Source organism: Sus scrofa, chromosome 8 (genome assembly GCF_000003025.6).
Source record: "Sus scrofa isolate TJ Tabasco breed Duroc chromosome 8, Sscrofa11.1, whole genome shotgun sequence".
Classification (NCBI taxonomy): Eukaryota; Metazoa; Chordata; class Mammalia; order Artiodactyla; family Suidae; genus Sus; species Sus scrofa.
The window spans coordinates 107,144,759-107,150,758 of NC_010450.4; the positions used below are offsets into that span (position 1 = coordinate 107,144,759).

Genomic DNA, 6,000 nt, shown 5'->3' on the forward strand with positions numbered 1-6,000 from the left:
AGAAAATAATAAATTACAATTTTTAATTGTAAAGTCAATTTTTCTCTCAATTTCAAGTTTTGAGTCACAGATGATTAATATGATTTGAACCTATTGCCCAAATATATCTCATTGATACATATTTGAAATTTAAACTTGAACAATTATAAAAGCAGTGCGTAGTAATAAAAATGGTAAAAATTAAAATTTAAAATATGAGGTATTTAGTGGGGAGAAGAGAGGAAGTGAGATAGATGAGGAGTTTGGGGTTGGTAGATGCAAACTATTACATTTGGAATGGATATGCAGTGGGGTCCTACGGTACAGCACAGGGAACTATGTCCAGTCTCTTGGGGTAGAGCATGATGGAAGATGGTATGAGAAAAGAAATGTGTATATATATACATACATATATACACACACACACACATATATGATGGGGGGTGAGGGCTGGGTCACTACGCTATAAAACAAAATTGTCACAACACTGTAAATCAACTACATGTAGGAGTCAAGTTAGTCAAGACCTCAAGATATTTTACTTTCTTCCACAGTGATTTCCTGATGGTATTTGTATAATGCTGCTGATCGTCCTGCTGATCACTACTGTTTTCATATCTGACTTCTTAGCTAGACTTTTTAAGTATCACACAGCAAAAAAAAAAAAAAAAAATATATATATATATATATATATATATATATATATATCTCCAGCATTTATATATCACTAAATTGTGAAGTGTCCCCAAACCAATGTGACACTTGGACATGTATGTTGGATTAAAACATGCATCAATCAATCAATCAATTAATTGTGATTCATAAATGAATGAGATTTGTAAAGGGAATGCATCAAAGATAAGGTCAATTTAGGAATTGATCATGATAAGAAGGAAGAGGCATATTGTAAAAGCCATTAGGAAACTCTCTCAACTAATTGTGATTAAGAATGACAACACAAATTCAGATATTAAATGAAAGCATCTGATATCAACAGTAGATGCTTTTTAACTTAAAGAACACATTTAATTTATTAAGTTCTACGAGCATATAAAATTATATTGCATTTTGTGGATTTTACCTAGACTACTATAACACAGTGCCTCCAGATCAAGTAAGGATTTCAAGAATAACATATAAACAAGTAAAAAATAAGAAAATGAGAAACAATATAACCTTTGTAATATAGCACAATGAAATAGAGACGGTAAACTGTCTATCCTGGTCAAGTAGAAATCTAAGATAACATTAAACTTCTATGAAAGAAGATTCCCAAGCTAGGGGTTGAATAGGAGCTGCAGCTGCAAGCCTACACCACAGCCACAGCAACATGGGATCTGAGCCCCATCTGTGACCTACACCATAGCTTATGGAAACACCATATACTTAACCCATGGAGAGAGGCCAGGGATGGAACTTGCATCCTCACCTACCCTATGTCAGGTTCTTAACCTGCAGAGTCACAATAGGAACTCCAAGAATGGGATTTTAATAGCGGATTTTTTTTAAAGGCTATTTAAGCCATGTGCTATCTCCAGAATCCCAGAAAGAGGCAGAAATTGATTATAAAATATGAACAGTTTGCTTTTTGGAAAGTGGAAAGAGCAATTAACTCTAGGTTGGTGGGAGGAGCAAAAATTGTGTCCTAGTTTCTGATTTCAGTCATATATTTTATATCCCAAAGACTTGATAATTGTTGTGGTTTTTTAAATTTTTATTTAAAAATTTTTAAAAATCTTATTTATTTTTTAATCAATGAATTTATTACATTTACAGTTGTACAATAATCATCACAATCCAGTTTTATAGTGAAATACTATTTTTTAGAAAATATGATAGGACAGAAGATGTTCATAAAATACATCCCTCTTGACTAAGCCATCTACAAAAAAGAAAGTAGTGGTGCATCTTTTAGCCCAACTATGCAAAGACAAACATGAATATCTATTGCAAGGGCACCATCTTCTGGAAAATAAGTAAATAAACATAAATTAGCAAGGAAGCCAGTCATCTATTCACAATGGCATAATGTCAATATCCTCCTTCTGATCTAAACTGCAGGCTACTATAAATATATTTAAATGTTTAATTTTATCCTGAGGAGTTATAATAACATGAGAGTTACTTTCATGATGAAAAAGTATTATAAAACTCTTAAATAGATTGACTATCTTGTTAGATATGTAAAATTGTACTTTGCATTCCTGAAAAGTGTTCCTTTTACACAAAATAAGCATATACGTAAATACTACTAATTACATCTCAAAAGATAGAATTGATAGCCTATACAAATTATGGTAATGAAATTTCTATTTTGTTTATACAGAATGGATTATATGTTCTTTCATCCTAAATTGTATATATACCTTCTTCGATGAATTCTATGTAAATGAATTTTAAAACATATAAGTAGAAACTAGACTGCATTTCTATTTTTCCATAACTATATATTACCACATTATGCAAGTTCTCATTTCATTTCTTACCTGTTTCTTTCTAAAACTGTATATTTAAACTTTGTTTCCTCTTTATATTCAGAATTTAATTATTCAAGGGTCATTTCTTTCATGGTATTGTTTTTCTAGTTTTTAAATATAACTCTCCCACTTATACCTGAAATCATTGTTTCAACACTGTGTCCACATCTAATTTTTTATCTTTCTTTTCATATGAGAAGTCTTTCCTAGCACAAAAGCCCATGTGTTGTCCTGTCACTGTTCTCTTCCATGTAGCACACACCATTCTACATTATTCTATCCAAGAAAGGACGTAAATTACTCAGTAGAACTCCACTACAATAAAATTAATTTCATATTTAGAACAAATACACAGTAAGTTAAGTATTTTGGAACAGGAGACACAAAGAACATGAATGACCAAATATGATTAGGAACATGTTTTCTAGGGGAGTAGACACTGTTATTTACAGGATAATTTGCTTTTGCTACAATATACACAGAACTAATGGAAATGAACACAGAACTAGAATGATTTTTAAGGTGTAACAGAGAGAAGCCTGTCCTGACAATGGATGACCGCAAGGTAATGTTAGAAAAGATAAATACGTGATACTAATTTTGAAATTTCCCTGCTGTAAAGTGGGCTTTGTGAAATAAATAATCAATCCAAACAAAAATAATTTCCTTTGTCTTTGCTCTGTAATATTCTGATGAAAAAACTAAATTGTTCAGTAAACATTTTTTTGATGCAATTATTTCGAAGGGCTCAAATAAGAGCTAATACTGCACCCAGGTTGATCTGTAGGGCATAAAAAGAGAAAATGCATGCACTAACATGCCTCATCCATTGCAAAAAGAGTAAACACACAGAATGTAAAATATATGGAGTCTCAAAAATGCATTCCCTGACCTGCCTCAAATAGTTTGATTTTGTTTAATTCTCATTTCTGAAAACTCTCTTTTCCAAAGTTAACACATTAGTTTCATCTCATTAAAATAAACTTGTATAACCAAAATCTTGTATTAAGGCAAAAATGTATCACTCCCACACACATAAACACATACATCATCAACATTCTATACTTAATTTTTATGATTTCATTATGGTTTTAAGACTTTTTCTTTCACCAAAAGTTTATATTCCTCATCCATTGACAATATGCAATTATATATTCCTTTTTAAACAATATTGAGAATTGTCAGTATAGCTGGCACTGAAGCAGCCATTGAGTATACTGCTATGAACATTAAAACAAGCTCAGTTTTGCTTTTTTTTTTTTTCTTTTTTTCTTTTTAGGACCACAGCTGTAGCATATGAAAGTTTTCAGGCTAGGGGTTAAACCTGATCTGCAGCTGCAGGCCTACACCTCAGCCATTGCAACATGGGTATGTCAAAGCTAACAGTAGCTCCAGATCCCTACCCACTGATTGAGGTCAGGGATGAAACCCACATCCTCACAGACACTATGATGGGATCTTAACCTGCTGAGCCACATTAGGAACTCCTCAAGCAGAGGTTTTTGATAAAATATACTGAGAAATACAGCTTTCAAGTAGCTAATAAAAATAGCATATCAAGTCTTAAAATATGTTATTACAAAGTATAATTAATTCAAAAAAGGAAAATGAAAAAGGTCTGTGAGGGGAGAAAAACATAAAAATACATAAGGGGGAGGGTCATTTCAGGAAGAAGTCTCTCTCAGGAAGAAAAAATTGGGGGGAAGTTTGTAAAAAAAGTGGCAGTTTATAAAAATGGCTATAATAATGCTTCCTATCTCTTTACATATATCTGTTTGTGATGTGACTTTGCCACTACCTATATTCAAAAATGAAATTCATTTCTGAGCCTAGCTTTGGCCATCCAACTTGCTTTTGCCAATTGGACAATAGCCAGAAAGACCACAAGCAGAGGTTTGAAGGTGCTTATGTTTAGGGATTTGTCTTGTCTGGCTGCTTGAAATCCATTATGCATTCAAGTCTTGACTAGCCCATGAGGGATCAGAGATCAGGAGAACTGCGGTTACAGTGGAGGCAGCCATCCCACCTGAGGACTCACATATGTGAATGAATTCATGGAGTCAAATCAGGGAATATCAAAAGGATATCTAAGCCAACACACACAATCTTGAGAAATAATAAATATTTGTGGTTTTAACCTGAGGTGGAGCCAAAGGAAATGGGTGTGATCAGTGCCTGAATTTACATCCATCACGTAATTTCCTGACAGGATTAAGGCAGTTTAGGAGGCTCCTGAACCCTCTCCTTCCATGGACACAGAGAATCTACAGCTAAATATTGAACAATTTGCTCTAAAAGAAATCCAGAAATTACCAGAGCTACTGTAACCAAGCAGAATCCTGCCAGGCCTTCCTAGAGTAGACCCCCACTTGTGTCCTCCCTTGCCTTTTTGTCTATAGAAAAACTTTAGTCAAAGAGTCGATTTAATCAGAGAAGTGAGAAGACACAGAGAAAAAGGGAAAGGGTCAAGCAAGAAAAAGTAATAACAGACATTCAACAAAGTCAGGACCTTTAGTTCTTCCTCAAAGACTATAGATACTATTCTGAGCCATGTCCTTGAAGCTATTTTGCAGCTGCTGAAGCACCTACCAGGTGGAAAAAGTTAACTGTATGCTGCCCATAAACACAGAGACTCCAGACCCCTTGGAACCAGATCAATGATGCCGACTCCCACCAACCAATCTGGAAAATGTCCACCAGCTGATAACACCCTTCTACTAGAACACTCTCTCACTCCATTACCTAACACAAATAGGAGTGGCTGAGCCACAATCTCACCAAAACTCCTACCCCATTGGTGCTTCAGCCCACAATCAGGAGAGAACTCAAAATCCTGAGCTGTTTCTCCGTGAGGAGTGAAGGGTCTGGAGTCCACATGTGGCACCCCAACTTTTAAGACTTCCACCTAAAAGATCCCCCCCAAAACATCCAGCCTTGAATGCCAATGAGGCTTGTGTCCAAGAAACTCAACCCACAAAACTGCTGAAGACCAAAAAACAATTCTTAAAGGGCTCGCCAGACTCACCAGGCCAACCACAGTGTCCCGGGCAGAAGCGGCAGGTTGAAACAGGTCCAGTCTTTTCCTGAAAGAGGCCAGTTGGTTTATATCAACAGCTGCAGTCTGAAGGGCAGGATTCTAATTTGACCAAACTTTTAGAGGCTGGCTGCAATATTCTCCACAAGTGGGAGGCTAGCGAGCACCATCTTTGTCTCTCCCTCCACCTCGCAGGTACTGCAGTGTCTCCTGGGAAGGAGTCTGTGCACAAGCTGCCCCCAGGGTATGTCGCTTGGTGGCCTGGCTCTAATGCCCAGAGGAGCTGAATCCATTGGTCCCACAGGACTGTAGTAGGCAGAAACAAGTCTTGTATTCACACAATTAGGTTTTGGGCCATTTATTGAACAGTAACAGCTGACTGATATAGTTGTTAAGAATCAGCAAAACAGCTACTGCTGAGATGTTTTGGGCTGGAGGACCAGAACTTGGCAAGTCTGCAACTCAATCTGTTTTCAACCACTGTGAAAAACAGTATGGAGATTTCCCAAA

The 6,000-nt window shown here is 35.9% G+C and overlaps 1 long non-coding RNA gene across 1 annotated transcript in view; it reads right to left on the reverse strand.

Moving 5' to 3' along the window:
* LOC110262019 overlaps nucleotides 1-5,762 on the reverse strand; it is a 190,291-nt gene extending 184,529 nt beyond the window's left edge. Inside the window, exon 1 of the long non-coding RNA XR_002346503.1 lies at nucleotides 5,482-5,762. This is a non-coding gene — a long non-coding RNA (uncharacterized LOC110262019). The remainder of the gene's footprint in view (nucleotides 1-5,481) is intronic.